The sequence below is a fragment of the Schistocerca americana genome, chromosome 7, assembly GCF_021461395.2.
Source record: "Schistocerca americana isolate TAMUIC-IGC-003095 chromosome 7, iqSchAmer2.1, whole genome shotgun sequence".
Taxonomy (NCBI): Eukaryota; Metazoa; Arthropoda; class Insecta; order Orthoptera; family Acrididae; genus Schistocerca; species Schistocerca americana.
The window spans coordinates 174,522,265-174,540,645 of NC_060125.1; the positions used below are offsets into that span (position 1 = coordinate 174,522,265).

Here is an 18,381-nt window from a genome sequence, read left to right on the forward strand (position 1 = left end):
AAGCAACGCGATTGGAGCTCCATGAGCCGGAAATTGCAGTACGCGTTGGAATTCCAAAATCACTCATCAGTGATGCGAACCACTGTATAAGGAAAGCGTGGCACCGAAGCCGTAAAACCTCAACTATGTAGCAATGGAATATAATCGTTTGGTCGGATGACTCTCATTTCACACTGTTTCCACCTCCTGGCCGAGTTTACGTCTGAACGTTAAAACATGGTGGATGGAGGCGGGAGGGCTCTATGAGGATTTGGACAGCCATATCATGATATTCCATGAGCCCCAGGCCCCATGATTACTCTGCAAGGTCGCATTACGACCAAGGCGTATGCGACCATTTTGGCTGACCAGGTCCATCCCATAGTACATTCCTAATGGTGTTGCTGTGTTCCAAGACGACATGTTTCTTGTTCACATAGCTGGCATGGTCCAGGACTGGTTTTGTGAACATGAAGATGAATATTCGCATCTCCTCTGGCTACCACAGTCACCAGATCTTAGTATTATTAAGCCTTTCTGATTTACTTTGGAGAGAAGGGCGTGTGATTGTTAACGGTTTCTATCAATATTACCTGTAATTGCCACTGTTCGCAGGAAGCATGGGTTAAGAATCCAAGAAAGCCACAAAAGACCTCTATTTATCCGTTGCGAGACTACTGGATGCTGTTTTGAATACCAAGTGTATTTTTGGTGTTTCCATATTTTTATCCACCCCTGTAACTCGTAATGTCACCTCTAGCCGTGATAATGGCTTCAATTTGGCAAGAAAGAGAGTCCACAAGTTTCTTCAGGTAGGCCATGTCGAGTTGAACCCACTTATTGGCGACTGCTACCAAACTGCAGACATTATGGTTGCTACGTTTCATCTGCTGTTTCAAACAATCACAGACATTATCTATCGGATTTATTGTGTCTCACTGTCTAGAGGCACAAAACGCGTAGGTGTTTTCAGCTCGTTACTAAATGCAAATAAGTAGGAGACCGAGTTGATAGGAGCTGAAAGAGTCCAGGTTGCAATAATATGCGGCACGGCATACTGTTAGAGAAAAGGCTTATTATTCAAATGGTTCTGAGCACTATGGGACTTAACATCTTAGGTCATCAGTCCCCTAGAACTTAGAACTACTTAAACCTAACTAACCTAAGGACATCACACAACACCCAGCCATCACGAGGCAGAGAAAATCCCTGACCCCGCCGGGAATCGAACCCGGGAACCCGGGCGTGGGAAGCGAGAACGCTACCGCACGACCACGAGATGCGGGCGGCTTATTATTCAAGAAACGCATAGTAAAAGGAAATTACTTATCTTCAGTAGCTTGTAGGACTGCAGCTGCGGCTATGAACTGGCAATATCGTAATATGGAATACCATGAACTAATACAACATATTTTCAGGGTTAAACCTGATGGGCCCTCCTCAGAGAATCAATACAAACATTACAGAACTGACTAAGGGCCGATTATGAAAGTTCGTCTGCCTAGGTTGAAATCTAGCTAAGAAGTGAACGAAGCACACTCCGGTTCCGTCGAGCTGCACGGCCCGCTAGAGTGCGCTGTGCTCGGCAGACGACGGGCTGCCAACCTTGTGTTTGCGCGGCGTTGTAGTAGTATCTGTGGCAATGATACTACATAATTAATCTCCTGTGATTTGACCGGGCAGACCAGGTGCGGTAGGATGCCTGAGTGTGCTTGAACCAGGAGTGTACGCTTGCACTCCTTTGAAAATGGCTATTATCACATTTGAAAACAAGAGTGTCCACAACATACTTATCGTGAAGATGTAGAAGAAGAGCATTGCTTTTGTGGTGTCACCGCCAGACACCACACTTGCTAGGTGGTAGCCTTTAAATCGGCCGCGGTCCGTTAGTATACGTCGGACCCGCGTGTCGCCACTATCAGTGATTGCAGACCGAGCGGCGCCACACGGCAGGTCTAGAGAGACGTCCTAGCACTCGCTCCAGTTGTACAGCCGACTTTGCTAGCGATGGTTCACTGACAAGTTACGCTCTCATTTGCCGAGACGATAGTTAGCACATCCTTCAGCTACGTCATTTGCTACGACCTAGCAACGCGCCATTATCAAAAAAATGGTTCAAATGGCTCTGAGCACTATGGGACTTAACATCTATGGTCATCGGTCCCCTAGAACTTAGAACTACTTAAACCTAACTAACCTATGGACATCATACACATCCATGCCCGAGGCAGGATTCGAATCTGCGACCGTAGCAGTCGCGCGGTTCCGGACTGAGCGCCTAGAACCGCTAGACCACCGCGGCCGGCGCGCCATTATCAATTGCTATTTATCTTGTGATGCATGTACCGTCAGACCGATGTTTATCAATTATGGATTAAAGTTAAGTATTCCAGCAGCTACGTACTTTTCTTGCTAGTATAATTACTTTACCTGTTCCAGACCTTACGCCAGCCTGCGTGAGCTTAAACGCGTGCCTTTCGGCTACCTCCTAGTGGCTTGGCGGTCTTGCCAAGTCACAACAGCTTTCATCTAGAATGTTGAACTAAACTTCCTTGTTTATGTTTACCCTAACCTGAAGGAATGTGTCCAAGTCATGATACAAAAATCACTCCCAAAACATCACCAATCTTTTTTACGACTACTGTATTTATGCCGTGTCACATGGCTATGAATGGTACACCATTCTATGAAGACACGTTCGACAATACGCGTTGATACACCAACAAATCAGGCAGCTTCACTGAGTGCGCTGTCATGGAAAACACGATAGTGCCTTTCTGTCATTATGTCACGTCTCTACTTTGACCCGTCTTCATTCACTTGTGCGGAAGTTCCACAATCATATTGTAATCGTCGGTGAAGACTTTAACCATCCAACAGTTAATTCGGAAAATTACAGTTTTGTTAGTGGTGGGCGTTAAAAGATATCTTTTGAAACATTACTGAATGCCTTCTCTGAAAACTACCTATAACAGATAATTAGAACCCCACTCATGATGAGACTATATTGGATCTAATGGCAACAAACAGACCTGACCTCTTTGAGGATTTCCACGTCGAAATTGGTATCAGTGACCATGACGCGGTTATGGCAACAATGATTACCAAATTACGAAGGACAAGTAAAACAAACAGAAAGATACACTTGTTCAGTAAAGGATCGATGGCTCAATTTTAAAAGAATAGTTGACCACGCGCTGGATAAATATGTATCCAGTAAAACAGTTCATAATGGTATACAGTCACTGCAGAGAAACTTCCAAAGAAACAGAGATTACTGCATAATAGGTGTAAGACTAAGCATAGGGCTACGGATAGAGAGATACTGAATTAAATGCGCTTGGCTGTCAAGACAGCAACGCGTGATGTCTTCAATGACTATCGTAGCAGAATATTGTCAAATGATATTTCACAAAACCCAAAGAAATTGTGGTCGTATGTAAAGGTTGTTAATGGCACCGGAGTTAGTCTTCAGTTCATAGCGAATGAGACAGGAACTGAAATTGAGTGTAGCAAAGCAAAAGCTGAAATGCTTAAGTACTTATTCAAATGCTCCTTCGCAGAGTAAAACCCAGGAGAATTTCCCCAATCTAGTCCTTGTACCACTGAAAAGATGAATGAAATAATTATCAGTGTCAGTGGCGTTGAGAAACAACTGAAATCGTTAAAACTGAACAAAGCTCCAGGGTCCTATGGAATTGCTATCAGATTCAATTTTGAATTTGTGGCTGAGTTAGCCCCTCTTCTTACTATAATCTATCGTATATCCCTCAAACAAAAAACCGTGCCCAGCTCCTGGAAAAAGACACAGGTCACACCCTTTTACAGGAAGAGTAGTGGAAATGACCCACAAAAAATACCGTCCAATTCCTTTAACATCGATTTGGTCTAGAATCTTAGAACATATTTGATCTCAAACATAATGAGGCATCTCGAACCTAGTGACCTCCTCAATGGCAACCAGAATGAATTCCGAAAACATCGATCATGTCAAACCCGACTCGCACTTTTCTCGCATAGCATACTGAAAGCTTTGGATCAAAGGAGTCAGGCAGATGGAGTATTTCTTGATTTCAAAAAAGCATTTGACTCAGTACCACGCCTGCACTTGGTTCAAATGGCTCTAAGCACTATGGGACTTAACATCTGAGGTCATCAGTCCCATAGACTTAGAACTACTTAAACCTAACTAACCTAAGGACATCATACACGAACACGCCCGCGGCAGGATTCAAACCTGCGACCGTAGTAGCAGCGCGGTTCCGGACTGAAGCGCCTAGAACCACTCGACCACAGTGGCCGGCCCACACCTGCGCTTATTGTTATAAGTACGATCATATGGGGTATCAAGTAAATTTGTGATTAGGTTGAGGACTTTTCGATAGGGTGCACGCAGCATGTTATCTTGGATGGAGAGCCATTGCCAGATGTACAAGTGACTTCAGTTACCTCACAGGAAACAGTACTGGGACTCTTGCAATTCGTGTTGTATGTTAATGACCTTGCAAACAACAATAATGGTAAAATCTGGTATTTTGCAGGTGATGCAGTTATCTATAAAGAAGTACTGCCTGAAAGAAGCTGCATAAATATTCATTCAGGTTTTGATAGGATTTAAAAGTGGTGCAGAGATTGGCAACTTGCTTTAAAGGTTCAAAAATGTAAAATTTTGCACTTCCTCAAAACGAAAAAACGAAGTATCCTATGAATGTAATGTCAATGAGTCATTGTTGGAATCGGCCAACTCATACAAATAACTCGGTGTAACACTTTGTACGGATATGAAATGGAATTATCACGTAGGCTCAGTTGTGGGTAAAGCAGGTGGTAGACTTCTGTTTATTGGTAGAATACTGGGGAAGCGCAGTCAGTCTACAAAGAGATTGCTTACAAATTACTCATCGACCGGCTCTACATTGAAGAGTCAAAGAAGCTGGTACACCTGCCTAATATCGTGTAGGGCATGCGCGAGCACGCAGAAGTGCCGTAACGCGATGTAGCATGGACTCGACTAATGTCTAAAGTAGGGCTGGAGGGAACTGACACCATGAATCCTGCATCGACGTCTACAAATCCGTCAGAATACGAGGGGGTTGACATCTCTTCTGGCCATCGGAAGTGTTTAGACTCAGAATACAGTTCCCGGAGACGCTCTGTAGCAATTCTGGACTTGTGGGGTGTTGCCTTGTCCTGCTGGAATAGCCCAAGTCCGTCCGCATGCACAATGTAGATGAATGGATGCAGGTGATCAGACAGGACGCTTACGCACGTGTGAACTATCAGAGTCGCATCTAGACGTACAAGGGGTCCCATATCACTCCAACTGCAGACGCCCACGCCATTACAGAGCCTCCACCAGCTTGAACAGTCCTCTGCTGATACGCAGGGCCCTTGGGTTCATGAGGTTGTTTCCATACCCATACACGTCCATCCGCTCAATATACACTCCTGGAAATTGAAATAAGAACACCGTGAATTCATTGTCCCAGGAAGGGGAAACTTTATTGACACATTCCTGGGGTCAGATACATCACATGATCACACTGACAGAACCACAGGCACATAGACACAGGCAACAGAGCATGCACAATGTCGGCACTAGTACAGTGTATATCCACCTTTCGCAGCAATGCAGGCTGCTATTCTCCCATGGAGACGATCGTAGAGATGCTGGATGTAGTCCTGTGGAACGGCTTGCCATGCCATTTCCACCTGGCGCCTCAGTTGGACCAGCGTTCGTGCTGGACGTGCAGACCGCGTGAGACGACGCTTCATCCAGTCCCAAACATGCTCAATGGGGGACAGATCCGGAGATCTTGCTGGCCAGGGTAGTTGACTTACACCTTCTAGAGCACGTTGGGTGGCACGGGATACATGCGGACGTGCATTGTCCTGTTTGAACAGCAAGTTCCCTTGCCGGTCTAGGAATGGTAGAACGATGGGTTCGATGACGGTTTGGATGTACTGTGCACTATTCAGTGTCCCCTCGACGATCACCAGTGGTGTACGGCCAGTGTAGGAGATCGCTCCCCACACCATGATGCCGGGTGTTGGTCCTGTGTGCCTCGGTCGTATGCAGTCCTGATTGTGGCGCTCACCTGCACGCGCCAAACACGCATACGACCATCATTGGCACCAAGGCAGAAGCGACTCTCATCGCTGAAGACGACACGTCTCCATTCGTCCCTCCATTCACGCCTGTCGCGACACCACTGGAGGCGGGCTGCACGATGTTGGGGCGTGAGCGGAAGACGGCCTAACAGTGTGCGGGACCGTAGCCCAGCTTCATGGAGACGGTTGCGAATGGTCCTCGCCGATACCCCAGAAGCAACAGTGTCCCTAATTTGCTGGGAAGTGGCGGTGCGGTCCCCTACGGCACTGCGTAGGATCCTACGGTCTTGGCGTGCATCCGTGCGTCGCTGCGGTCCGGTCCCAGGTCGACGGGCACGTGCACCTTCCGCCGACCACTGGCGACAACATCGATGTACTGTGGAGACCTCACGCCCCACGTGTTGAGCAATTCGGCGGTACGTCCACCCGGCCTCCCGCATGCCCACTATACGCCCTCGCTCAAAGTCCGTCAACTGCACATACGGTTCACGTCCACGCTGTCGCGGCATGCTACCAGTGTTAAAGACTGCGATGGAGCTCCGTATGCCACGGCAAACTGGCTGACACTGACGGCGGCGATGCACAAATGCTGCGCAGCTAGCGCCATTCGACGGCCAACACCGCGGTTCCTGGTGTGTCCGCTGTGCCGTGCGTGTGATCATTGCTTGTACAGCCCTCTCGCAGTGTCCGGAGCAAGTATGGTGGGTCTGACACACCGGTGTCAATGTGTTCTTTTTTCCATTTCCAGGAGTGTAATTTCAAACGACAGTCGTCCGACAAGGCAACGTGTTTCCAGTACATCAACAGTAAAATGTTAGTGTCGATGGGCCCCGGGCGGGGCGTACAGCTTTGTGTCGTGCAGTCACCAAGTGTACACGAGTGAGCCTTCGCCTCCGAAAGTCCATATCGATGAGGTTTGGTTTGGATGGTTTGCACGCTGACACTTGTTGGTGGCCCAGCATTGAAATCTGCAGCAGTTTGCAGAAAGGTTGCACTTCTGTCGCGTTGAACGATTTCTTCAGTCGTCGTTGATCCCGTTCTTGAAGGCTCTTTTCCCGGCTACAGTGATGTCGGAGATTTGGTGTTTTACCGGATTCCTGATACTCGCGGTACACTCGTGAAATGGTATTAAGGGAAAATCCCCACTTCGTCGCTACCTCGGAGATGCTGTGTCCCATCGCTCGTGTACTGGCTGTAACACCATGTTCAAACTCACTTAAATCTTGATAACGTTCCACTGTAGTAGCAATAACCGATCTAACAACTGCGCCAGAAACTTGTGTTTTATAGCCGTTGCCGAGTGCAGCGTCGTATTCTGCCAGTTTACATATCTCTGTATTTGAAGACGCATGCTATTACCAGATTTTTGGCGCTTCAGTGTAGAATACTGCTCAAGTCTGTGGGACCCATACCAAATAGGACTAACAGGGAATAAGGAACGTATACAGAGAAGGGCAACTTGAATGGTCACAAGTTTATTTGATCCGTGGGAAAGTGTCACAGAGATACTGAAGGAACTGAAATTACAGATTCTTTAAAATAGACGTAAACTATCCCGAGAAACTCAGTTAACAAAGTTTCAGGAATCGGCTTTAAATAATAACTCTAGGAATATGCTATAGTCCGCTATGGATCAATCACACAGAAATCGTGAGGATAAGATGTGAATAATTACTACGCGCACAGAGGTATTCAAACAATCATTCGTCCCACGCTGCATACGTGAATGGAACGGGAAGAAACCCTAATAACTGATACAATGGGTGTACCCTCCGCCGTGCACCTCACAGTGGTTTGTAGAGTACAGATGTAGATGTGGATGCTCTGATTCCATACAATCAGCTGTCACATACACATCACTTCACTGATATTTCTAACGTCAGTAATAGAAGATCGCTTGACTGATTGGTTACAGTTTTACAACATTCCAAAGCCACCAGTTTGCACATATTGTTCCCGTTGAGCTCATCTTCGCAATTTGATCCATTTATGATAATGACCCCCGTCTAATATACGTGAATGAGTCAATGTAATAGATTATCGGGACGCTGACGTAAGTGTTTTATTCTTCTGGCGTGCCACGCCAGAATAAAGTGAGTGACCGTTACAAAACATTTTCGTGCAAACGTCAGTCCAGCATCCATAGTGACATCGCCTCTTACTAAGTTTTCTCTTCTTCCACAGGATGACCACAGCATTTACGATAAGGCAATGTAATGCCATTTAGCCTGAAGGTGAGGTATTCCCTCGAAACATATCGCTAAATATAATAAGTAATACAATAGGTGACAAAGTTTGTGACTGGTAGCGGTAATTAAAAAAAAACCTTTACATATTTCTTGAGACAGTCACGTCGAAAAATAGTCAAAATGGCATCAAATTATTAATTTACTAATCTTCCTGATTATAAGAGTATCATAAACTCCCAGACAAAAGGATCCACTTCAAAGATGATTAAGAAAGCAAGTGCAACTATTCTCATTGGTAACTGATGTTATTGTTTTATTTTTATATATACAGGGTCTCTCTCTTAAGGGTCGTCAGGCACACTTCCCCTAATTTTTTGACAGATATTGGCAATTTCGTTTTTCCATTATGTAGCTAGAGTCAGCCCAAACAAATACTATTCGACACCTACTTCAAGAGACACCCGGTGTCGACGGAAAGCATCGGTTTGTTTCCCGTTACGAACAAAATTATTTTCAAAACGGAATTTTAATTGCCAATTCAATAGCTCGCTAACGGCCTTGCCGCAGTGGTAATCCCGGTTCCCGTCAGATCACCGAAGTTAAGCGCTGTCGGGCTGGGCTAGCACTTAGATGGGTGACCATCCGGTCTGCCGAGCGCTGCTGGCTAGCGGGGTGCACTCAGCCCTTGTGAGACAAACTGAGGACCTACTAGATTGAGAAGTAGCGGCTCCGGGAGAGCGGTGTGCTGGCCACATGCCCCTCCATATCCGCACCCAGTGACGCCTACGGACTGAGGATGACACGGCGGCCGGTAGGTACCTTTGGGCCTTCGTGGCATCTTCGGGAGGAGTTTTGCTTAGCTTTAGTTTCGTTCGGTAGGTCGTACCAGATTAGTCTACTGAGGTATTCTTTTTACCAATATCTACTAACAGGGTCAGTAAAACATGAAGAATAACCAGGATTCCAACAATAACAGCACCACTCTGGCCCGCGCTGATTGTTACCACCTTGCAGCAGCGCTGCCTTGTCGCTTCTAGAGTAGTGATTACTCTTCGTGTTTTAATGGTTCAAATGGCTCTGAGCATTATGCGACTTAACTTCTGAGGTCATCCCTCACCTAAAACTTAGAACTAATTAAACCTAACAAACCTAAGGACATCACACACATCCATGCCCGAGGTAGGATTCGAACCTGCGACCGTAGCGGTCGCTCGGCTCCAGATTGTAGCGCCTAGAATCGCACGGCCACTGCGGCCGGCCTTCGTGTTTTATTGTCCCTGTTAATACATATCGATAAAACGAATATCGCGCTTGACTAATTTGGTACATTCTATTGAATGGGCAGGTAAAATTCAGTTTTAAAAATAATTTTGTTCGTAACAGGAAACAGACCCTCGCTTTCCGTCGACACCGGGCTTCGCATAAAAGATGTGATGATCAATATTACAATAACTGCTAATTATTTTTACTTCAAATAAAATTATACTTATTGACTTTGACTGGCTGGATGAAAATAATTAGGTTTAGGTCAAAAGGCCATTTTTGGTTAATGGCGCGCTTAGCGAAAAATGACCACGTATCCAGAGCGCTTAAGGCGCTCGTTGGTTGCGTCACGAAACAAGGCGCTTCTAACGTAATCGATGGTAACAAGAAAGTAACTGCGTAATTAAAACAGGAGATCTGAGAGATTTGTTCTTTTACAGAATAAAAACAAGTTTGAAATGCAATGAAATGAAATGTCATGTGGCTAGGGCCTCCCGTCGGGTAGACCGTTCGCCTGGTGCAAGTCTTTCAAATTGACGCCACTTCGGCAACCTGCGCGTCGATGGGGATGAAATGATGATGATTAGGACAACACAACACCCAGTCCCTGAGCGGAGAAAATCTCCGACCCAGCCGGGAATCGAACCCGGGACCTTAGGATTGACAATCCGTCACGCTGACCACTCAGCTACCGTGGCCGGACTGAAATGCAATATTCCAATTATTACTGAAAAAAAGATACGTCTAGTGCAACTTCCATCCTTATCGTGTCGATGCGAAGACAAGAAGAAGACAGTTTAGTGTTCCATAGTTCGCAGAGAAAACAATTATAGGAGAACATACATTGCTGTAACACCAATGTGTTAAACATATTGTTTTCTACTAGACTTCGCTTTTACATAAGTACAACAACAAAAAAATAGTTTTTACTGTTCACTCAATAGATTCGACATAAACTAGCAAACGTATTAACTGAAATAATAGTAGCAACTGTTAAGTGGCAGTCCAAAAGCAGAATATCGTTTAACGTTGTTACTATCATGTCCCTTCAGGATTATTTAATTAGGTACACGAATTCACCCGTGTGTCTATATCAAAAGATTTAGCACTCAAAGTGATGTGGTGCCAACGTGGACATGTAGTGTTGAGAAATTACACCTCAGAGGCCGTCCACGTTTGACAGGTGCATGAGGTGACCGATGTCTACGGCTTTCGAGTCAAAGGAACTGTGGGTTGAGTGCCCAGAACTACGTCCTGCTTGCGAAGAGCCATATGTAGCATCGGACTGCTAGGAGACGATTGCATGACATGAATCTGCTCTCCTGGCGACCGTGGCGAGCACCATGTTGTACACCACAACACCGTGGACTCCGTTGCGCATTGGCAAGAAATCATGCAGAATGGACGCTCCAGAATTGTACGAACCTCGGATCTGTTTGCACCCTGATAGTCGCAGGCAACGTGTCTGGAGACAACCCGGTTATATCGAAAACCCCCAACACCGTGATCCAAATGTGCAACATACAGATGGGGGAGTGATGTTCTGAGGTGGCTTGCCATGGAACCACCGAACACCACTCATGATTGCTGAGGGCAATCTCACTTCTTACGGTACAGGGACGAGATTCTGCAACGCATCGCTAACATTTTGGTGACAATTTTATCTTGATGGATAATAACTCGCGTGCCCATCGTGCTGTTCTCGTGTACACGCTTATTCAGCACCCTAAGATCAGCAGAATGAAGTGGCCCTGCTCCCCGGATATGAATCCAGTGTAGAATTGCGGGATCTACTGAGACGAGCAGTTTCTGGACATCCACAACGACCACATACTTTTCGTGACTTACACATTATCGCTATTTAAAATGTTGCCCAGGGCCGGTTTGATGATATTATCGATGGTATGCCACAACGGATTCGAGCCTACATCCGAGCAATGGGCCGTTCCAACACATACTCAAGTTGCTAAGGGGCGCGGTGAAAAACCCTCCCATGGAATATATATGATTTGTTCGCTACACGTATGTTTATTTTTATGATTTGGTGATCTGAACACTTTTTCAAATGAATATATACGATTGCCTCAGAACCAACGTTTGTTTCCTGTGCCGCGAACTTGGAACAAAGAGGTAACGCAAAAAGTTTTTTGATGTAGAGGTAGATGATGAAACGTGCCTCTCAACCATAAATAGCACTAAAATAGTGAGCTACTGATAACACTGCTGGGAAGCATTTTTAATTCGTAAATATATTTAATTATTTAATTTATTTGTCCATATAAATCTCGTATTCAGAACATATGTCGTACACAGGCTAATGGACAGGAAACCCTTTTATCTATTGGTTTTTTAAACATCAAACATACATTATTTAAATTTTTATAACAAATTGGATCTATACAGTTAATAATTACCGTTTTTTAAATACTGTGTATTTTTAGCTTATTTCTACAACTAAAGATACAAATTACATTTTTTCTTGCATGAGATACTGTGATATTGAATATTAGCAATTTTTCAGCAGGTAGGCTGTCACAGACTTTTTATAGCTCTGTAGTTCAGGAAAAGATTTTATATGTCTTGGTAGTCTGTTGTATAGTTTTGTTCCTGCATGATATACACCTTTCTGGCATAATGTGGTGTTACAATGATTAACATGTATGTCACTGTCTGACCTGGTACTGTAATCGTGGACACTTTTGTTTTGAGGAAAAAGGTTTTCTTTTCTCAGTATACTTTTTTTGACATGCATGACTACTTCCAGCATTTAAATGCAGGGGAGGGGTAAGATCTTTAAAGAAAGATTTGCATGGTTTTCTGATGCTCACTTGTTTCGTTATTCTTATAGTTGCATTTTATTTCCAGAAAACTGTTATGGCGTGGTGTACATTTCCCCAGAAAATGATACCATCCTTCAGTATTGAATGTACACGAGCAAAGTGTACAGCCCTAACCGTTTCTGAACTAGTATTGTTGCAAAGAATTTTTCCTATATAGCTCATTTTTGCTAGTTTAGAGTTTAGAGATGTGATATGAGTGCTCCATCTAAGATTTTCCTGGATATGAACCCCAAGAAATTTAGTTTCATTGACAGCACTAATGATTTGGTAATCTATACATATTACGGGTTGTGGCACATTTTCATTTTGATCTGTGTGCAAATTTATGAGTACTGTTTTTCGCAGATTAACTATTAGCCTGTTTCTGGTAAACCATTAAGGCACTTCTTTTGTAATATCTTTTGCAGATGCAGTGAGATTTTCTTCTTTATTTCCTTCAATCAATAGAGTAGTGACATCTGAAAACAGTACAGGTTGCGAATCCCTAATGTGTGATGGAAAGTCATTAATGTATAACAATAAAAGGAGGAGACCTAAAATGGAGCCCTGTGGAACACCATGAATTAGTCCACATGATTCTGAAAAGTGTACCTGGAGCTCATTTCTTTCCATGTACTTAATTTCAGTTACCTGTGAACGATATTTCAAATATGATTTAATCTACTGATTTGGCACACCTCTTACACCATACCGTTCAAGTTTCCTTAGGAACACAGAAAGGTCAATCACATCAAAAGCATTTGTTTGGTCCAGTAATAAACGTGAGATATTTCTGTGATGGTCCACTGCATTTAAGACATGGTTTATCAGGTTGAAAGTGGCTGTTTCAGTTAATCGCTGTGGTCTGAAGACATGTTCACATCCAGTAATGTCCTCTGAACGTTAGTCACATTTTAAGATAAATCCAGGTGTTCGAGTAATTTTCGATGAGGAGTAGTGAGAAAGCCGTGAAGGAAACAGTACGTATGCGGTAGCAAGCTGTAAACCTAAATACCTTGTCGGCATTGTGAAACTCGGTTACGAAATTGTTTGTGACCAGCAGGACATTACGAGCGACTTTCTCTCGTTAGAGGCTGAGCCGCTTGCGATGCCGCCTTCCAATAGGCTTTAGCTTTCTGAACAGCTATGATTCTCATTTCAGATCCGCTGTAATCCGTACATGTCACGGCTTTAGTGCTTAACATCTCTTAACATCGGCATCAAGCACTCTGTTGTTGTTTTTCGTGGCTCATTCAGCCTGTTGTACCTCGACGAAAAGGAAACGCGCTAGATACGTTGCTGACTCCTGTCATGTCACAAACTAAATTATGTGCATTACTTAATCTACATCCTCTGCGCAGCATGTTTCGGAGATTACATAATGTACGAAAATATCATTTTACTCCATTCCAACGGAACCTCTTAACAAATCCTACTTTTATCTAACTTTACTGCCACTGACGTTACGCGAGCTTTCTTCTGTGGCTTCCATTTCTGCAAAATAATAAGAGACCCAGACTGACAAACAAATTCTTAAGCAATGGCGAGATATAATTTTTCCATAGTCAGCTCACACTCTTTAGGATTTTTTCAGTGAATCTGACTGGTATTTTGTTTCATTGCAATTACAGTTACATGGTCTTTCCACCTTTAGAAGTTCTAGATGGGCTCCCTCGGATCCGTTATTGATCTCTGTCATTGAGTACCGATAATACAGTCAAACAGTATCCAATCTTGGTTCTCGTTTGCGTTCATTGTATATCTTTTACTTGAGTTGATGTGATCTGTCACTATTCCGAACTGTCATTGGACATCTGCTGATGTTCCCATCACTTTTCCATTATAAACCAACGATACGACCTCCCGGTCTATGGCTAGACCCTTCAGTTACGCCGAAGTTATAAGGTGCTTGCCGCAGAGTCCTTGAACATATTCTTAGTTCGAATATAACAGACTTACTTGAGACTGAGAAGCTAATGTCCATGAATCAGCATGGTTTTAGAAACCATCGCTCTTGTCCTTTTGTGACATGATACACTGCAAACTATGGATGAAGGGCAACAGACAACTTGCGTATTTCTAGATTTCCGGAAAGCATTTGACACGGTGCCCCATTGTAGGCTGTTGACGAAGGTACGAGCATATCAATAAGTTCAGATATCTGAGTGTTTCGAAGACTTCTTAAATTATGGACCAAGTATGTTGTCCTCGAGGATTAATCGGAGATAAGGGTATCGTCAGGAGTGCCCCAGGGGACCACTGTTGTTCTGTATAAACGTAAATGATTTGGCAGACATCGTGGGCAGCAATCTGTGGTTGTTTGCTGATGATGCCGTGGTGTACGATGAGATGCCGAAGTTGAATGACTGTAGGAAAATACAAAATGACTTAGACAAAATTTACAGTGTGTGTGATGAATGGCAGCTAGTTCTAAATGTGGGAAAATCTATGTTAGTGCGGATGAGTAGGAAGATCAAACCTATAATGTTCGGATACAGTTTTACTAGTGTCTTGCTTGACACAGTCATGTCGTTTAAGTATCTGGGCGCAGTCCCTATTGTAATTTTGACATCCCACACCGTTTCCGTCCGACTGCTACTATGGCTCCGACAAACTGGTGCGAGGAAGGTTGAGTGTGGTGCTGCACGGATGCGTCGCGCCCTCGACTTTCTAGAGGAAGTCCCTCGTCATATCGTCGCGTAGAAGACGATATGAGATGGAACGAGCATGAGAGAACTGTGGTATGAAAGGCGACTTTGGTTTATTGGGAGAATTTTAGGAAATAGTGGTACACCTATAAAGGAGAACGCTTATAGGACTCTTGTGCAACCTACTCTTGAGTTCTGCTCGAGTGTTTGGCATCCGTGCCAGCTAGGATTAAAGGAAGACATCAAAGCAAACAGATGCGGGCTGCTAGATTTGTTAGGGTAGGTTCGAACAACACGTAAGTGTTACGGAGGTGCTTCGGAAACTTAAATGGGAATCCCTGGAGCCAAAGCGACCTTTTTTTCAAGAAACACTATTGAGAAAATTTAGAGAACCGGCATCTGAAGCTGACTGCCGAACGATTTTACTGCCGCCAAAATAAATTGCGGATAAGGCACGAGAAATTAGGGCTCATACGTCAACAGACAGACACTCGTTTTTCCCTCTCTCTTTTGCGAGTAGAACAGGAAAGGAAATGACTAGTAGCGTTACGTGGTACCCTCCGCCACGCACCGTACGGTGGCTTGCGGAGTATCTATGTAGACGTAGATGTAGATGTATATGTTTCGCAATTCCTATTACAAGCTTCTCTGGGCTGCAGAGGGTAGGTTTTAGACACAGTTTTGGAAACGAATCCTGTCTGGGAATGTAATACGTTTGGATATAAAATACACTCCTGGAAATGGAAAAAAGAACACATTGACACCGGTGTGTCAGACCCACCATACTTGCTCCGGACACTGCGAGAGGGCTGTACAAGCAATGATCACACGCACGGCACAGCGGACACACCAGGAACCGCGGTGTTGGCCGTCGAATGGCGCTAGCTGCGCAGCATTTGTGCACCGCCGCCGTCAGTGTCAGTCAGTTTGCCGTGGCATACGGAGCTCCATCGCAGTCTTTAACACTGGTAGCATGCCGCGACAGCGTGGACGTGAACCGTATGTGCAGTTGACGGACTTTGAGCGAGGGCGTATAGTGGGCATGCGGGAGGCCGGGTGGACGTACCGCCGAATTGCTCAACACGTGGGGCGTGAGGTCTCCACAGTACATCGATGTTGTCGCCAGTGGTCGGCGGAAGGTGCACGTGCCCGTCGACCTGGGACCGGACCGCAGCGACGCACGGATGCACGCCAAGACCGTAGGATCCTACGCAGTGCCGTAGGGGACCGCATCGCCACTTCCCAGCAAATTAGGGACACTGTTGCTCCTGGGGTATCGGCGAGGACCATTCGCAACCGTCTCCATGAAGCTGGGCTACGGTCCCGCACACCGTTAGGCCGTATTCCGCTCACGCCCCAACATCGTGCAGCCCGCCTCCAGTGGTGTCGCGACAGGCGTGAATGGAGGGACGAATGGAGACGTGTCGTCTTCAGCGATGAGAGTCGCTTCTGCCTTGGTGCCAATGATGGTCGTATGCGTGTTTGGCGCCGTGCAGGTGAGCGCCACAATCAGGACTGCATACGACCGAGGCACACAGGGCCAACACCCGGCATCATGGTGTGGGGAGCGATCTCCTACACTGGCCGTACACCACTGGTGATCGTCGAGGGGACACTGAATAGTGCACGGTACATCCAAACCGTCATCGAACCCATCGTTCTACCATTCCTAGACCGGCAAGGGAACTTGCTGTTCCAACAGGACAATGCACGTCCGCATGTATCCCGTGCCACCCAACGTGCTCTAGAAGGTGTAAGTCAACTACCCTGGCCAGCAAGGTCTCCGGATCTGTCCCCCATTGAGCATGTTTGGGACTGGATGAAGCGTCGTCTCACGCGGTCTGCACGTCCAGCACGAACGCTGGTCCAACTGAGGCGCCAGGTGGAAATGGCATGGCAAGCCGTTCCACAGGACTACATCCAGCATCTCTACGATCGTCTCCATGGGAGAATAGCAGCCTGCATTGCTGCGAAAGGTGGATATACACTGTACTAGTGCCGACATTGTGCATGCTCTGTTGCCTGTGTCTATGTGCCTGTGGTTCTGTCAGTGTGATCATGTGATGTATCTGACCCCAGGAATGTGTCAATAAAGTTTCCCCTTCCTGGGACAATGAATTCACGGTGTTCTTATTTCAATTTCCAGGAGTGTAGTTTTGAGAATTGGATCACGTTCAAATCTCCAGCTTCACGGTTCGCATCCTAACTGAGAAGAGGTCACTGTCTCTAGTCCCTATTTTAATTTTGACATCACATACCGTTTTCGTCCGCGTACCACTATGGCTCCGGGAAACTGGTACGAGGAAGGTTGAGTGTGGAGCTCCACAGACGCATCCCGCTCTCGACTTACAAGAGGAAGTCCTTCGTCATGTAGAAGACCAACCGACGATGAATACTTGAAATACCGCCCATATCGTGTGCTCCTGTAGAGCATGAAGGAGAGAGTTCACTGTCTCCACTCTGAGCGCATCGTGAAGCGGGAGATTTGAAAGTGATCAGATCTTCAAGATTATTTTACATTTCCAGACATAGGTTCCTTGTCAAAACTTTGTCTACTAAGTCCTCTCTACTACCCCTAGAAAGCTGTAATAATGAATTGTGAAACACTCTGTGTACATAGTTAAAACGTAGGGATAAGTTGCACTTCTCGTCCCAGGCTAAGGCAATTGCACAGAAAAAGGAGCACGTTATCAGAAGAGAGTAAATGTTGGGGACCTCCTGCAGACGCATCTCTGCCGCGGTACACATAACTGGCGCATTACAGAGCGGGAGTGAAATGGCGTGGCATCTAACAAAGTACTCCAAAGCTGAAGTACGCGAAACAGTGCGATTACTGTGGACAAAAAGTCTAAATTGCGCACAGGTTGACAGTAAAACTCTGGTAATATGTGGACCAAATGCACGTCGTGTTTAGCCGTAATGAAATGTTGCCAACAATTTGACCCAGGCAGCACGAACGTGGTGGTAATAGGCAATTCCAGATCTATTCGGCAAGCTGACAGAACATCTCGGTGGGAAAGAGACTTCCCCACAATGAGGAGTTTCACACCGCGGTTCTCAAATGGCTCCTTGACCAATGAAATGATTTCTGTCGTCGAGGAACAGAACTGTTGCTAGAACATTTCGACTGTTATTGACAAAGAGTTGATGACTACGTAGAAAAATGGTATCATGTATCCTTCAATCTGTGTTACTTTAAAGTCTGGTGCAACATTCAGTAAAAGTTACTTGGTCCTCGGTCTGTTATTGTTCATGCTAAGCAGTATGTCGAAGTGCAAGATGTTCCCCAAAATGTATTTTAAACCTTCACAACACAATAACGCGGTCTATAATTTGATTGATGCACAACACATACAATAAAATTTTATTTCT

General features: G+C 45.3%; 1 pseudogene; it reads left to right on the forward strand.

The window, feature by feature from the left end:
* Positions 1 to 8,827: 8,827 nt before the first annotated feature.
* Positions 8,828 to 8,945, forward strand: LOC124623399 (annotated as a pseudogene).
* Positions 8,946 to 18,381: the final 9,436 nt, after the last annotated feature.